Below are 18279 nucleotides of genomic sequence, written 5' to 3'. Positions count from 1 at the left end.
CGACGGATAGTGCTCCCCATAACGCTTGATGTCAGAAATGCCTTCAATTCCGTAAGATGAACAAATATGCTAGGCACACTAGAGAACTCCTTTCACGTGCCAAGCTATCTCTTGCGGATATTGAGGGATTATCTGAAAGACCGCTCTCTGAGACGCTAAAGGGCCAGAAGAGGATGGAAATCACGTCGGGAGTAGCACAGGGATCCATCCTAGGGCCGGACCTCTGGAACGCTCCTTACGATAGTCTGCTGAGACTCGATATGCCCGAAGAGTTGCGCCTGGTCGGTTATGCAGACGACGTTGCAGCACTTGTTGCCGGACGCACTGTTGGACAGGCGCAAAGCAGACTTGGCATATTGATGCGACGGGTAAGCGGATGGATGACTGCTCACGGTTTCAACCTTGCGCTGGAAAAAACCGAAGTAGTCATCCTGACCAGAAGGAGAATCCCGACCTTGCGTCCCATATCGATCGGCGAGTTGACTATAGAGTCAAAACCAGCGACTAAATACCTTGGTTTAATGCTCGACTCGAAGATGAGCTTCTTCGGGGAAATCAAAGCAGCAGCGGGCAGGGCTGCAGCAGGAGTTGGTTAATGGCGAATGTCGGGGATCCTATATCAACTAGGAGATGTCTTCTCATGGGAGCAACGCAGTCTGTTCTTCTATATGGTGCGGAGGTATGGGCTGATGTCCTTGACAAGGAGGTGCATCGTAAACGTCTCGCTCAAGGGCAGAGGCTTTGCGAGTGACGTCTGCTTATCGCACCGTCTCCGAACCGGCTGTGATGGTGATTGCGGGAGTGATCCCCGTTGCCCTCCTTACCAAGGAGCGCAAAGCTATCTATCGCCGTAAGGGCGAAAACTTAAGAGAAGTGGTTGCTCGTGAAGAACGTCAACGCACCCTTACCGAGTGGCAACTTTCTTGGCAAAATGAGCCAAGGGGCAAGTGGACTGCGTGGCTCATCGACAAATTAGACCCATGGTTGAACAGAACGCACGGTGAGATTGATTACTTCCTTACCCAACTTCTAAGTGGGCATGGAGATTTTCAGTCTTACCTGCACAGGATTGCGAAGGCGCGATCTCCTGATTGTGTGTTCTGCAATGGAGTGGCGACGACGCTGAACACACCTTTTTCTCTTGCGAGAGGTGGGACGGCCTTCGCCAGCAGCTTTATGCAGACACAGTGGAGCTCTCTCCAGACAACATTGTCAGAGAGATGCTGAAGAGCGCTGCCAGCTGGAATCGTATTGCGCATTATGTTCGGACTCTTCTTGCTACGAAGAAGATTGATCTTGACCGGCGGAGGGATCGGACGGTAAGGGGTTTCCTGAACTAACAACAACTCCCTTCCTCCCCTCCCCTCTCGTTGGTGAAAGGAATTCCCTGACTTGAAGGCTCCCAAAGCCGAGAGAGCGGGGGGACTAGCCCGAAGTAATGTGTCAAACGGTTCCAGGCTAGTTCTCTGATGACAGGGAGGTGTTTAGTTGGTGGTAGTCCGCCAGCGTGCTGTGGCGGGAGTCCAACACTTTGTGTGGTTAGGTCCCAATGTTCCGCAAAGTTTCGTAATGAAAAAGCACTGGAAGTCAGGTCGGGGAGCCGTGAAGATTATAAACCACCTTTCGATGGGAGAATTGGAATGAAGTTGAAAGGTGCATAGCCACAAAGGCCAAGGAAGGGACGTAGCTAGTTATTATGATATGATGCTTTATACTCAGTTAAATACTGAAGGTACCCTGGTCCGATTATGCCCCTCCCCCCGTGGCGCCCGTTGGAAAATGTCTTCAGACGGGCCAAGAATGCGTAGGACGGGATTGAGAGCGAGTGAGGATCGGTTTGCTTCGTAGTCTTGCTTCAGGGGGTAAGCGAATTTGGTGAGGGATGGACTGAAGCAGCAGCCTGGAAACTGTTCTACCTGGACTGTAGAAGGTGTCAATTGTATGCTGAGCTTTGCGCGGCCAAGGGGGAGCTTGGTCTCTAGTATACGCAATCTGAGTCACTTGAATACCTTTAGTTTCAATAAAGTCCTTTACCCTGGTGGGTTGGTTAGTCAGTTTGGATCTTTTTCCTCATTTACAGGGATGGCGAGGCGACAGATGGGTTAGTAGGTTCTATTCTGGAGCTCACTCTCTTCGGAGTGGATATAACGGGTACCAGCCATAGTACTCCGGCCCCAAAACCGTCGACGTTGGAAGTCACCTGCGGAATGAGGGGAACGCCAGCTACTAGAAAACAATGAAGATGCAGAAGTCCATCTCAAAAGCCAGATTCAAAAAGGCCATCCATATTCTGAAGATTACGCAGAATGATGATGAGCGAAAAGGGCTTTCGTTAAATACCTATGACTTGAGAAGAGCAAAAGGAGTAGCGTTTCAAAGGCCAAAACGCTGCGCGACCTCTGGAAACAGTAAAGCAGCAACGGCGGCTAATGGAGCACGCACTGCGAAGCTCTTCAGTAATATGGCCAGGAGTCACTTACGGGTGGTAACTTGGCCAACGGCAAACTGACGATGAAGGTATGGACCAACGTTGAGGCCAGACTGTCGGAGGTGGTTATGTAATGTCTCCTGGATAGGAAGGAGAAACACGGGTTATGTATCCCCTGATACGATTTCTTCCAGGTGGTTTGTGGTTATCACATAATAGCATGAGAGGGTCATTTTTCCATGACTTTTCTCAGTTCGTGCATTACTAAGATCAGTGATGCCTGTGAGTTCAATCATCTGGATGGATAAGGACTGGTTCGTTTAATCCCTGTGGCTTCAAAACCTCAGGTCCGAATGAGACAATTGAGTGGTGATTACGGAGAAAGAACCATGGGGGCGAAGCTCGCATTTTCTACTCCACATAAATAGAGAGTGCTTTTAGGCATAAGAAAAACAGAGCGCAAAGTGTTCCGCTCCGCAAAATCGAATGACGACCAGGACGCAGTCGAAATAGCTAACGAACTGTTGGAGGAGAAAAAGATGGACCGTTTGCCGAGGACAGACGACCCTGGCTCTGATGCTCCTGCGGGAGGAAATATCGACATCGTCCTAATGCAGAAGCCGTGGATCATCAAAGCTGTGGTCATATTGCCGGTGCTCTCAATGGTAACATCCCCACGAGAAACGAATTGGAGTCAAAAGTTGGGGTTTTGGGAAAAGCCTTTGAAATCATTTTTAGAGTTTCGTGCTCAGTGAAATACAGTAAAAAGACATGAAAACCTGTTCAATCTCAGGAAGCTGATCAGTGAAGTTTTGGGGACGATTGGAGGATTAATAATGGAAAAGGTAGCGGCAGACCCACAAGTAGTTCAGAGACTAACAGCCTCTTATCTATTACCTTACCTTGAGGGTTGTCTGGGGCTCCTGGTTATAGTCCACTTTACGGACTTGTGTAGACGAGACTGTTTTGTCCTAGCATTGCTAGGCTGCGTAGACTAGGGATCGATTGTTGGTAGCTGAAAACTATGAAAGAGCGACCTTCCGGGTAATAAGTAGCTTCCGGTCGTAGGCACTGTGCGAACTATTTAGGGGTAATATCTGCTGAAGATTGAAGTCGGTAGCGGATTGCAGTTCGTCATATCTTCTTGTCATTTGTAGTCACGTTTGTGAGAAATTGAGGCCAACAAATTAGTCCCCCCTGGAATATAGTGGCAATAAAAGGTTGAGAATACCGAAAAATCCACTGAGCTCGAAAGGTGCCTCTGACTTCGTAAATCCTCGGTAGCTTGACTTTGTGGGCGGGAGGTTTGACATGATTTCAAGGGAGGATGTAGCCGGAGTATTCTATCTTGTTCCTGCCGAAGACCTTTTGGTCCAGGTTGATACCTGAATGTTCGCTTACAGGCGTGGTGTCCCGTTTTACAAGTGGCTGTTGAGGCAGTCTAAGGAAGAAGACTGGAGCCGTTTCATCGGTGAGCATAGCTCGTGGCTAGCACTAAAAGGCTTTATTTAGTGGTGATCAGGTGGAGGGGTAAAATGGCTTACGGCCAACAAGTTGTTAGATGAGATTATTAAGCAAATGGCCCTAGTATCATGTGTTGTGCGTTAGTGTTACCTTGTGACGTCTTATATTTTGTGTTTTACGCAGAACGGTAATTGGCTGGTGGAAAGGTTTCGTTACGGTTTTCCACACCGGAGCGGCTCCAGTGAAGCCATGGAGTAGTGTCGTTCCCACGTATTCTAAGGGACGATCAGATCAGATCAGGGCGAAGTTTCTTGTGGGCTCAATCGTCGCGCCCCTTAGTTTCGGCAGAAATGTTAGATAGGTCTCGCATCCATTGGTATGAGTGCACTCAGTATAAACCGGGACTACGGTCTAGACATGGCGGGGCTTTGACTGTGGTCTCCAAATGAATCCATGTCCATCGAGGACCATGGGATTATGTCTAAACAGTTGGTACTCATATTAAATCTCCTGGCTCTTTATGTTCGTTTGTCCTACACGGTTTTAAGAGCTTCGACGAATCTCCTAGTGTTCACCTTCGCGACGTTCCACGTTAGGCAGGTACACACCGAGGGGTGGTACCAACCGAATGCAATGTGATTTGCCTTGGGCAAGAACTATAAGGCGAGTGTCGCCCATATGGAAGCGGTACCTGATACGTTTGGATGGCACGGAGCCGGGTCCTTGTTCCAGTACTGTTCAACAATTAGCACTAGATCAGCTTTTATCTCCTCAGTGAACTACGCCAGCAACTCATGAGCGTTTGCACTTTGATGCATCTTGGTCTGTAGGATGTGGATTATGTTTACAGCTTTAGCTTTTTCTAATTCCGTTTTTAAGTCCGGAGACCGTCCGGGACCCGCAGTATGACCAGACGTGCCGCGATCCCCGAAAAAATTCAACTCTTCTTTTCGTTGCAGGTATTCGCTTTGTAACTTACCTGGCCACATCTGTGGCACGCTGCCATCTTTTGTCTATAGCCTAAGCATCTGTAATACTTTGTGGAAGTTGCGTGAATTCCTAAATTTGATTTTTCCATTGTTAAGGACGTTCCTCGCGTATTGCTCGGCAGGTTCCAGCATAGCGTTTTTGTAGCCTCGAGAATTCGCAGAGTTGATATCTATCCGAGCACTGGCTTCCTTTTGGTGTTCACGCTTCATTGCTTCCTCTGGTTCGGTCTACTTTTTGATACAGTCAAAATCTCGGGTTTCTGGAGAGTACGTGGGTTATAGGCTAGAAATCAAGATCTTCCTTTCAAGTGGCTTTCACTCTTCGCTTTGCGAAAGGAAGACACTTCTGCTGTACTGTATTTAGGTTTAATGTTATAGCGGATCTCGCTGGGGACTCCGAGGAGGAGGTCTTGCTTCGTCGGTTTAATAAGCAGAGCTGGCGGTCTAGCTCTTCTTCGTCGGCTTAAATTTTATTTCGGTTCCCTAATTTTTACCTATCATGTCCGCGTTGACTTTATGCAGACGGTTTTAGAAAAGGGGCGCATGTCGCTTCCTGTTGCTTTTCTTCCCATTCTTTTTTCGACTTCTGGAGGCTTTCGGGATGCTTTTTCGCAGTTCGTTCTACAACGATCTGTTTGCCGCTTACACTGCTCTCAGTGGGAAGTGCAGTTGCTGCTACTTTTCGCGCATCTGGTGTTGCTCTCCATGTCCGTCTGTAGAAGAAAATGCGATCCAGGAGCTCCTCCAGCTCTATTAGCCTAGTACAAACGCCTTTGCTGACGTTTACTGGAGGAAGGTTGAAGACCGCATAAGTTTCACAATTGCAGCGCGTTTCCAGACTGTAGGGTAGTGGGTGTCCTCGTCCACACTGTGGTTGCTACATAGCTTTGCGAATTTTCTTCTTCATTTGGCGGTGCATATTCCAGTGTCATATCGGACATTTCAATCCTTCCTGCCTTTTTCACTGGGCCTGCGGCAAAGGGGGGCCCTCATACGGTGGGTGCAGCAACCTCCGAGTAGCGTTCAAACTAATGAGGACCTGCGAGCATGCCCTATGCCGAAGAGGCGAAGTTGGTCACCGTTTCGAAACTGCATCCTTGAGCAGACGCAGTATGCTCAAGCCACTTAACCCTGCTCTGATATCCAGTACACGGTTGACGGGGAGCCACAGATTCTCCCCGTACACTATCTCCGTGGGACTGGCTTGAACTCCGCTTTGGTGGGCCGTGCGAAGGCCGAGGAGGACGAAAGGCAAGGACCGCGACCACGACGGATCGTCGCGAGCCATTAAAGCGGCCTTCAGCGTTCAGTGCTTACATTGCAGGATCCCATTGGACTGCGGATGGTATGCAGTGGTCCTGGCTCTTGTTTGACAGTTTCAAACGCTTGGATGCCCTCAGTGGAACACCCAACCTCGCCCGTTGGTTTTGTTTTGGGCTAAGAGAAGGAAGCATTGAGGATCGCATAGTGATGAGCGACCTTGGGTTGGAAATGACGATAGAAGTTTAACATGTCCAAGAACCTTAGTTGGCCGGAGAAAGTTTTTGATCGCTTCAACCTTGCCTGGGTCCGGTTGAGTTCCTATGTCCTCGGGAGCGACAGCGATTTGGTGATACGCGTTGGCCAGAATCAAGTTCCTGAAAACACGGCAGTTTGTTGAGAAATAGAGTATCGGTCGGGAATTATCTGAGTATTCAGACGTCTGTATTCTCCGCAAGGCCTCCATTCTTTCTTTGGTTGAGGGACCATAGGGAGTGGAGATGACCAACAGCTATTAGATGATCAATAAATACACTGTTTTATGAGATCATCGTATTCTTTCTTTGCAACAGCTACCTTCTGGGCTGATAGGGGACGCACCTTTGAGAAGATCGGGGAGCTGTTGATGTGGTGCTCCACATCGTGCTTAACCGGCTGGGAGAAACTACTTTCAGTAGTGATATTGCCATATTTTTGAAGGAGGGCAAATGCGGTGGTCGGCAATGCCCTTGAAAATAATGGAAATAGTGTTGTATGCGCAGGTGGAAATTTTTCTTAACGACTTCAAAAAGGTTGGGTTTATCAAGGCTGTATTCTGCAGGTCCGCTAGTAATCCATAGTGAGACAGGAAGTGTGTGCCTAAAATGGGGATGCAAATGTCCGCCAAAATGAATCCTAATGAAAACGTTTGGTGCAATCCGAGACTCACATCCAACTACCTATAGCCGTAAGTTTGGATCGGAGAGGAGCTCGCGGAAGCCAGTCGTAAGTTTTGGGGGATTAGTGTATTTGGACGGGGAGAACCGATACCTCAGCGGCCATGTTGACCAGAAAGCAACTCTGCTCAGAGATTCTGGTAGCCTCTACCGAGGCAACCAGCGAGCCTAGTTTGTTTGTATTGAAATTGTATCTGGTGGTACATTTAGTCGCTTGAGCTACAAATTTACTGGGGTATAGGCAAATTGTTAGGGGCGCTGTGGGCCCCCAGGTGCGTGTACCCGAATGCCCTTTTCGGGAAGCAGACATCGACCGTGACTGCGATCGAGATCTACCTCCCGAACGCAAAGTATTCACAGCCGCTGTCAGTGTAGAAACTGCGTAAGCAAATGAAGTCACCATTTGTTTAAGGTCCTCGACCTCTTGACGTGTGATCCTAGACTGTTACGCGACCATGATGTCCATTATCCGCCGTGGCGGACAACGCGTCTAGCGACCCCAAGATAGTGCCTGCGCTCTCTGGGCGCCTCTGTAACCACAAGCATTTCAATAGTTTTGAACCAACCTTATTCCCATTCAGGTGCCTTATTTCTCAAAGTAGCTGGCTGGGGGAACGGTCGCTCAGCGTTAGCTTGTTTAGTAAGTGATTGAGCTAGGCCTCCTCACTTGATGATTCCACCTTGGTAGAACCAGGCTGACATCACCTTATCAACAACGGCATGGAGCTGTCAACGGCTCCGAGTACTCCTAGTGTGTATCTTTCTCAACACGGTATCAGGGATGGCACTCTTCGTATCGTAAACCATCCATGAAGGATCATTGACGTCCTCTGAGCAGTGTCTAATTAAACGTAAACTTTTTGGAGCTAAAGGAGCTAAGAAGGGGGGAGGCGGTAAGGACGAAAAGGATTAAGCGATACTTGGCAGTTACGGAAGGATACGGTGTTTCTATGCTCACTAAGCGACTGCTCCATAATAGACAAGAAGAGGGTCAGAGGAAGTATACAAGCTATTGCAAGACCAAAAAAGTTAGCCAAAGTGTTAACATTGGATGTCAGAAACGCATTGAACTTCCCCAATTGGAGTCGAAATAAAAGCGTATTAGCTGGTCTTATTACATAGTTGAGGGGAGTGGTTGCTTAGAAAGGAGTATTTGATATGCGAACTCTTGGCCGCGTTCGAGAGCAGAATCCTCCGAAGAATTTTTGGGTTCCCTACATGAGGATGGAAGATTCCGTAGCCTACATAACGACGAAATCTATGAGCGATACGATGACCGTCCGGTTGTGCATAAAACCCGACTCAATAGGTTGCGGTGGGCGGGTCACTCAATCCGTATGGATGAGGATGATCCCACCCGGAAAGTTTATAAGGGCAATATCTATGGTAGAAAAAGAAGACGAGGCAGACCCTGCCTAAGATGGAGCAATGGCGTAGGTCAGGATGCCAAACAGCTTGTAGGGATATCGAATTGGTGGACCTCAGCGCAAAACCGGGATATTTGGAGTTCCTTATTAAGGCAGGCCTAGACCGGGTACCGGTTGTTGCGCCGTTTATGATGATGATGAATGCCTTGCAAAGGCGATTCTAAAAAATACCTTGTCTTCAACGACCTGGGGTATGTCTTTGACGATGGTCAGCGGGCAATTGTCCACAATTGCGCCCGCTACGACGTCTGTATTCGCTGGTGATTCACCGGACCGATCGCAATGATGGTTCGTATGGATTATGGTCAGATAATGCTCTGCTTGTTTCTTGGTTGCCTCGAATTTGCTAATGTATTTACTGCGTGCCTTAAGCTTGGACCATTCCTATTGTTGCTGCTTGGTGATCAAGGCGGTGGTCTTGTGAGGCAGTCTGTCAAACTTCTGTAGGAGCGGATTAAAAAGTGTTGCTTTTAAGCACGCATATTTTTCGATCTCCGGTGTCCACTTTCATGACGCTCTGCGCATAGAAAGAGCGCCGGAGTGTTTTGGCGAGAAATGGCGTCAATCAATTCGAACCCGATACATTGATGGTCACTTGCCGAGAACTCTTCCAGAACTCACCACTCATCAACTAGCAACACCAATGATTCTGATGTGACAGTCGAATCAGGAATGTATGGTTTCGCAGCGTTAGCCTGGATTCGGTGTTTGAAAGTAAGAGTCCTGTTTTCGTCGCCGTTTGGAGAACCCGTTTGTCCCTGAAGTTTAGGTTAGTTGCGGCGCATTCAGATGTCTGGCACTGAAGTTAACCCCAACCAGGATTCGCCCCTCCGTGCCCAAGGGAGCCTCCTCTTGAGCATCATTGTCTGGAATTGTCTCATTCGGTGTTAGATGGTTCTTAAAAACGTTACCCTTCAACACTGGATCCAGACAAAGCGTTGGATAAGAACTTTAAGGTGGGAGTCGTCCCGAACCCATATAGCAGAGGTGCCGGCAATGTCGGGATAGCATGAAGGTGGGCCCTTGTTCCTTTTATCTCCTCACTGCACTAGCAACACATGGGCGGTTACACTCTGATTCATATTAGTCTGTAGGAGGTGAATTATGTTAACAGCGTCTAGCTTTTTCCGATTCCACTCTGAAGATCGGATCCCGCCCATTTTTTGACCTCGAGAATTTGCAGAAGTGATTCCTATCTAGGCATTGGTTACCGACGGATATTCACGTTTTCTTGCTTCTTCTAATTAGGTCTTCTTTTTGACACAGTCAAGGTCCCAGATTGTCAGAGAGCACGTGGATTATAGACTAGAAATCAAACTGCCCTCCCCTTAGTGGCTTCTTGACCGCTTTACAGAATGCACCATTGTCTGTTGGTTGGTTTCTGGACTTAATTGGACAAACTCCCACCATCCATCGTGTTCTGAATGGAAGACACTTCTGCTGTACTGTCTTCAGGCTTGATCTTATAGCGGATTTCGTTGGGTACTCCGCAAAGGTTTTGCTTGTTATTTTCTCTTGCTTTTCTTCGCTTTCTTCTTTCGAGTTCTGGGAACTACCTGGGTAGACTCTCGTTCATATGCGCTGTGACCATTTGTTTTCCCGCAGTTCGTTCTGCAACGATCCGTTTGCCGCTTACGATGCAATAAGCGGGAAGTGCGGTTGCTTCTTCTTTCCGCTCTTCATGTCTGCTTGTAGAAGAAAATGCGTTCCAGGAGGTCCTCCAGCTCTATTAGCCCAGTTTAAACGCGCGTTTCCTGATAAGTCGTTCCTCTTCGACTCTCACCAGGACGGTTGGCTGCGCTCCCACTCGGCTTATATCCCAGGCCGTCTGCCTTCGACGATATCCTTCGTGCCTCTCTTCGAAACAGCAGCACTACAGGGTACTGGGTGCCACTTCGGTTGCTGCATCACTTTATGAATCTTCCTCTTCATATGGTGGTGCGCATCCCAGAGACATTTCCACCCTTGCTAACTTTTTCACTGGTCTTGTTGCAGGCGGCGCATTTTCCTGCGGCATTAAAACGCAGCCCTCTTCGTCCCTACCATGTTTTCAGTTCGTGCAGTTTTTTTCTTTATGGAAATTGTAGTAGCTCCTCATATGCAAGGGATCGGACCGCAATAGTTGGTAACAGGTCTCGGGGACAAAGCCCTTCCTCCTTGAGAGGCTAGCTCCTGATACTCCGATCCTGATCCCACCTAGTCGGAGCTAGACTTACATCACCTTACCAAGGTTGGTATGGAGCTGCCGATGGCTCCGTGCACTCCTAGTCTGTCTCTTTCTTAAAACTACTGCTGAGACGCAGGTTTAATGCGAGCCTGGGAGTCAGAACCGTTTATTTACTAGGGGCAGCAGGACGCCGCTCTCCGCATTGTAGGCGACCCATTAGGGATCACCGACGACCACTGAAGGGTGACTAATTACTTCCTTGAGTTTAAGGAGCTAAGAGCGGGAGGGAGGGGGGGGGGGTAAGGATCAAAATGATGAAGCGATATTTGACAGTTACGGAACGATACGCTGCCACTATGCTCACTAAGCGACTGCTCCATAATAGACAACATAAAGGGTCGCATACTTTTAGGCAAGGACAGAGATTCAGAGGAACATCCAGTAGAAGAGGGTCGGAGGAAATATATAAACAATTGGAAGACCAAAAAGGCCAGCCAAAGTGTTGATTTTGGATGTCACTTTCCCAAGTGGAGTGTAAATAAAAACGTGTTAACTAGTTTTATTATATACCTGACGGGAGTTGCTTAGAAAGGAGTATTTGATAAGGGACAGATGGGAGCCTCAGAGAATATATCGTGGAATCAGGCTAAGCAGGGCTACTCTATGAATATGATGACAAGTGCCCGTGCTTCCCATACCAGAAGAGGTTACTTTTCTCTGCTTTGTAAATAACTTTCCTATAGTCGTTAAAGCACACTGAGGCTGTACGCGAGGGAGACGGTAAGAGCGGTGAACTGATGAGAAATCGGAATGGTTATCAAATACTTGGAAGGGTGATGATTGGTGCCAAATTAAACTTTGAGGGGCGGCTAGAGTACCCTTTTTTTGTTTTTTTTTTTGGGAGTAGGGTAGGTGAAAGCGTTTACGCACAGAGTGTTGGACTCCCGCAAGAGCACGCTGGCGGACTACCAACTAAACACCTCCCTGTCATCAGAGAACTAGCCTGGAACCGTTTGACACATTACTTCGGGCTAGCCCTCCCGCTCTCCCGGCTTTGGGAGCCTTCAAGTCAGGGAATTCCTTTCACCAACGGGAGGGGAGGGGAGGAAGGGAGTTGTTGTTAGTTCAGGGAACCCCTTACCGTCCGATCCCTCTGCCGGTCGAATTCAATCTTCTTCATAGTAAGAAGAGCGCGAACATAATGCGCAATACGATTCCAGTTGCCAGCGCTCTTCAGCATCTCTCTGACAATGTTGTCTGGAGAGATCTCCCCTGTGTCTGCATAAAGTTGCTGGCGGATGCCGTCCCACCTCTCGCAAGAGAAAAAGGTGTGTTCAGCGTCATCTGCCACTCCATTGCAGAACACACAATCAGGAGATCGCGCCTTCCCAACCCTGCGCAGGTAAGACTGAAAACCTCCATGCCCACTTAGAAGTTGGATAAGGAAGTAATCAAACTCACCATGCGTTCTGTTCAACCATGGGTCTAATTTGTCGATGAGCCGCGCAGTCCATCTGCCCCTTGGCTCATTTTGCCAAGAAGGTTGCCACTCGCTAAGGGTGCGTTGACGTTCTTCACGGGCAACCACTTCTCTTAAGTTTTCGCCCTTACGGCGATAGATAGCTTTGTGCTCCTTGGCAAGGAGGGCAACGGGGATCACTCCCGCGATCACCATCACAGCCGGTTCGGAGACGGTGCGATAAGCAGACGCCACTCGAAAAGCTCCCCGCCTCTACACTTGAGCGAGGCGTTTACGATGCACCTCCTTGTCAAGGGCATCAGCCCATACCTCCGCACCATAAAGAAGGACCGACTGCGTTGCTCCCATGAGGAGAAGTCTCCTAGTTGATATAGGACGCCCGACATTCGCCATTAGCCGACTCAAGGCCGCGACTCCTGCTGCAGCCCTGTCCGCTGCTGCTTTGATTTCCTCGAAGAAGCTTAACTTCGAGTCGAGCATTGAACCAAGGTATTTAATCGCTGGTTTTGACTCTATAGTTAACTCGCCGATCGATATGGGACGCAAGGTCTCCTTCTGGTCAAGATGACTACTTCGGTTTTTTCCATCGCAAGGTTGAAGCCGTGAGCAGTCATCCATCCGCTTACCCGTCGCATCAATATGCCAAGTCTGCTTTGCGCCTGTTCAACAGTGCATCCGGAAACAAGTGCCGCAACGTCGTCTGCATAACCGACCAGGCGCGACTCTTCAGGCATATCGAGTCTCAGCAGACTATCGTAGGAAGCGTTCCAGAGGTCCAGTCCTAGGATGGATCCCTGTGCTACTCCCGACGTGATTTCCATCCTCCTCTGGCCCGCTAGCGTCTCATAGAATAGGGAGCGGTCTTTCAGATAATCCCTCAATATCCGCAAGAGATAGCTTGGCACGTGAAAGGAGTTCTCTAGTGTGCCTAGCATATCTGTCCATCTTACGGAATTGAAGGCATTTCTGAAATCAAGCGTTATGAGGAGCACTATCCTTCGAGATCGGCGGCTGTGTGCCCCGGCTCGATTAAACGCATCTACGACCTCCATAACAGCATCCACTGTAGATTTCCCTGTTCTAAACCCGAACTGCCTTGCGGATAAGTTCCCGGCAGCACGGATCGCTTCAGCGAGTCTATCCCTGATGAGTTTCTCGAGCACTTTTCCGGCCGTGTCAAGCATACACAGCGGTCGGTATACAGACGGGAGCTCCGGTTCTCCTTTTCCCTTACTGATCAATGCGAGTCTGGCCACTTTCCAGCGACAAGGAAAAATGACCTCCTTCAAGCACGCGTTGAACACTTCGAAGAGCAATTCTGGCCGTTGGCGGAACACCAGTTTGAAAACTTCCGCCGGGATGCCATTAGGACCTGGCGCCTTCCTGTTTTTCATAGTGAGAACCGTTTCTTCGAGGTCTCCCATTGTGAAAAGGGGGCAATCCACGACGATTTCCGCGCTATTTACATGTCTGGGGAACAATGCCCCCACAATGCGGTCCATTTGGTCGGTGCTCAATATGCAGGGCTTCCGCAGAGTCCCGATTTGACAAGCTTATAGCCAAGTCCCCACGCGTCATCATTCACCTCATTAACAAGATTTTGCCAGCCGCGAGCTTTGTTTTTATTTATAGCGCTGCGGAGTCTCCTTTTTGCTGATCTATATTGTGCCTTTATGACACATGCCTCCTCGTTGGCGTACAAACGTTGTGCCAATATAATATTCTCCATGAAAAAGTAACCAGCGCATCGTGTGCAAGGGAGCGGGCCGCAATAGTCAAGAACGGGTATACCCTCGGGAACACAGCCCCTACCCCAGTTCCCTGAGGCCTGACCTACGCTTAGCTGATCCTGGAATTCACGGACGGATCAGCGCTCGCTTGGGGCAACGCGGTTTACTAACACCGGTTCAATGCACGCTTCCCGACCAGGGTCCCGAAGGGGCTGGCTCCTGATACACGTCGCAACTACCACCTTGGCAGAGCTACGCTCACATCACCCCTTCGACGCCGACAGAGAGTTGTCGACGGCTCCGGAGACTCCCAGTGTGTCCCGACGTGTACCGGTCATTCGCGGTTCGCTTTTCACCGAGAAGCTTTCTCGAGGCTACTACCTAGGACGCAGGTATGCTGCCAGCTAGGGGGCAGAACTACTTACTTGGGCACCTCGGGGACGTCACACCCCATATCGTAAGCGACCCGTTAAAAGTCGCTAACGACCCCTGAGGGGAGAGGGGGGGGAGAGGCTAGAGTACCCTTGCCAAAAGACAGGTGGGCCGAGATACAAGTGGAGATTGGTCATAGCTGAAGAATTCATTCTATTATACGCATCTTTCCTTGTGGATAGAGAAAAATGGTTTGGTTTTACCGTCTGATGGATCTGAGAGTCTAAGAACCACAGTACATGGTGACAGTGGCTGTGGGGGAATGATCGTAATGACTCGTCCGAGGACGGAGGGGCTTACTAGCATATTACCCAGTTCTCGACCCCGTTTTCCACTTACCAAGCTTCGAGGAGAAAAGAAAAGAAAAGAAGATGAAGTCCTAAAGGTTAGCTTAATTCTGGAAAGTATAATTAGGAAGATGCCCAAGTCGAAGGAGGGCTGACATCCAGTTGCTTCCTCAACTCCTGAAGATGGTAAGGTGAAGGGTGATTGGAAGAACTGGAAGTTGTAGGGCCTAAAGGCAAGTCTATCCCACGATGATACACCTTAACCTTAGTCTCGTCTCCTCAGGACTAGAGGGATGCAAGAAGTTTTTGGTGGGTGCTAACCAGGCTCTGTTTTAGTACTACACCAAACTTCTCGAGGGAAATCCTGAAGAACACGTGGCCGAAATCCTGCCTCAAAAATTCGAAAATCCTTACACAATTGAGTGACGCATATAAACTTCTCTTCCTTGAATCATAACATTATGATTACCACATTTCCCACTAAATCAACCCATTTTACCAACTGCAAAAAAAAAGGACTTCCACATCTTCCAAGCAGCTCTGACGTACAAGCGCAGGTACATAAGGAGCGAATTGATTTAAAAACCTGTCATATAATAGCACAAAAAGTTGTATCCTTGTACTCTTGCTACCATTGCCATTGCAGGAAGATTTACAAGAGCTTATTGCGGATTGTACAGTTTTCATCGTTTGCTCTCTGCTTGTACTAACTTTGAACTTCAACTCGAGAGGGTTGGTTTTTTCAAGATACAGTTTCCGCACATTCTCAGTAGAATAAAGACACCATAGAATGAATAATACTTTTTTTCTGTATATCTCCTCTGATCCCACTAAATGAGGTACGTAGTTGGGTGACAAAGAAAAAAATCCCAGGGAGCAGGGAGGGCGCGTCAAATTGATATATGTTTAACAAAGTGCTTTTTGGGTTATTTACTTTATACAGTCAATCTCCTCCACTATTGCTCAGAAAGTTTAGGTTAATGTTCCCTGTGGTCCTGAACTGAGTCCTTATTAGCATATCGTAGGAGAGTCAAGTCAGGAGCGAACAGTTTTCTAAAAGCAGAAAGTCTACCAAGCTTAGGGAGACAAAGGCCCTCCGGGGTCACCACCATAATTATGCTGGAGTTGTATCTATCTGTTTACCTCAAGTTCAAAAGTCATGGATCCCTGCATTCGAGCGGCATTTCCTTGAGAGCAACCGACAGCTAAATGTTCCAAGGATAATTCGCAAAAAGGATAACCCTAAGCCGCTGCTTCCCTATAGCTTATTTTTATACTTTCCACAAAAATGTTTTTGACGTCCTCCTCGTTGTCATTTTCACGTCATACAAATAATATCCTTCAGATTACCTCGACGACTCTGAAATCTTTGTTTGTGGACGCCACATTGAATCCTCGATTTCGCACCATTGACTACTCCTCCATGGCAGTCACAGCTCCTGAACTCTTCTGCGGGAGCAACTGACTGACTAAAAGTTTTAAGCTGCTCGCTTTTTTCCCTTGTCGTCGACTTCACTTTGAGAAAGCAAGTACTTAGTGTAGTGCTTAAATGAATCCTTTAGAGCTTCTCGTGTCGGTCGGGAAAAAAAAATCCTTTGCACGGAGACAAAAGGACCTTTTTTTGTGTGACTTTCCATGATGAGATTTTTTTCTTGGTTTCTTCGGCTCAGTGGTGGTTTTTTTTCGCTTTAGACTTGAGCATTTGAAAATCTTCTTATGGAATAAGTTGGCTTTTTGTGATGCTCAGAGCGTCAGGAATAGTGACTAAATAATTTCGCGCTCGATAAGTTCATCTGTCCTTCACAGCCTGTCGGCTCTAGAATTTTCGATGAAAATGGTTTAATACTTTTCACTTAGTGGAAAGTTGTTTGAGGGTTTTGTTATGATAGTCCTTCATTCAGGGATAAAGGATGTAAGTAGAGGAGTCGACAATCGGCTTTGGGTGGATCACATGAAATAGATATGTCCAAAAGGGATCTGCCAAAGTGGTAAAAGAATAGATTCCAATTTCAAAGACGATTAGATCAAAGAAGGTTGACTTCCTATTTACGAACAGCGGAGAGGATCACAAAAGAAAGCTTCAATGAGTCCATGGGACCTTTTTAAAGAAAATTGAAAATAGTTCAACATTGATTACGTCAAACCATTTGAAAGTCACATCTATTTCGTTTGTGCAAATACATAGTACTTTGTCTCTCAAAAGGTAGTCCAAACATCAGGTCACCAGGAAGCTGGATATTTTTACCAAAAAGGATTTTGGATGCTGCGTGGCTCGAAGTCCTGTAGGCCATAAAAAACAGCGACATGTACTGGTCCCGGTCTCGTTGCCCTTCGCTGATCAATTTAGATAGATTCGCATTCAAAGTCCTGGTTAATGCATTTACGCACAGAGTGTTGGACTCCCGCAAAGATATGTCCTCGGAGTTTCAACTCAACAGCTCGCCATCGTCAGAGAGCTAGCCTGCAACCGTTTGTCACATTTCTTTGGGCTACTCCCCGAACTCTCCCGCCTTGCGGAGCCTTCAAATCAGGGAATTCTTTTCACCAACGGGAGGAGAGAGGGGGAGGGAGATGTCAGCTCAAAGAGACCTCTGCCATCCGGTTCCTCCACCGGTCGAGCTCTATCTTCTTTGCAACGAGAAGTACCTCAACGCAACGCGCAACACGGGTTCACCTGTCTACACTCCTGTTGTCTGAAGAGAGATCCACTGTGTTTAAATAGAGCTGTTGACGAATCCCATTTCACCGTCCACAAGATGGAAAGGTGTGATGGGCGTCGTCCACAAACTCCATTGCAAAACACCAAATTCAGAGATCATTCCTTTCCAATTTTCTAAAGGTAAGACCTCTATGCCCAGTTAAGAATTGGGTAAGATAGTTGATAGAACCACCTCCCTTGACTCTTCTCCCTTGCGCTTGTATATGGCTTGGTACTCCTTAGCAAGAAGGGCAGTGGGGATCACTTCAGCGACCACCATCACGGTCGGTTTAGAGACAGTGCGGTACGGAGACGTCACCCGTAAAGCTCCCCTCTCTGTACTTGCCCGAGACGCTTACGATATACCTCCTTGCCAAGAGCGTCAGCCCATACTTCTGCGCCATAGAGCAGGACAGACTGCGTTGAACTCATCTGGAGACGTCGCCTGCTAGTCGTAGGATTCGTAATATTTGTCATTACCCTACTTAAGGTTGAAACTCCAACTGCAAAAAGCTCATCTTTGAGTCAAGAGTCAGTCCAACGTATGTTACCGCTGGTTTTGACTCGATTATCGACTCGCCGAACGATATGGGACGCACGGTTGGAATTCTATTTTTAGTCAGGGTGGCTATTTCGGTTTTTTTGTTTTCTCCAGTGCATGGTTGAAGCCATGAGGAGTCACCCATCCGCTTACTCGTCGCATCAATATGCCAATATGCGCCTCTTTGACAATGCGTTCAGCAACAAGCTTCGCAACATCATCTGCATAACTGACTAGGTGTGACTCTTCTGGCATATCGAGTTTAAGTAGACTGTCATAGGAAGCGTTCCAGAGGCCCAGCCCTAGGATGTATCCTTATGCTACCCCCGATGTGACCGTCATTCTCCTCTGACCTCCTAGCGCTTCGTAGAGCAGAGAGCTGTTCCTCACAAAGTCCCTTAATGTCCGTAAGAGATAGTTCAGCTCGTGGAAAATATTGTC

This window comes from Hermetia illucens, chromosome 4, assembly GCF_905115235.1.
Source record: "Hermetia illucens chromosome 4, iHerIll2.2.curated.20191125, whole genome shotgun sequence".
Classification (NCBI taxonomy): domain Eukaryota; kingdom Metazoa; phylum Arthropoda; class Insecta; order Diptera; family Stratiomyidae; genus Hermetia; species Hermetia illucens.
The sequence above is the reverse complement of the archived record's forward strand: the minus strand, read 5'-3'. Positions refer to the sequence as shown.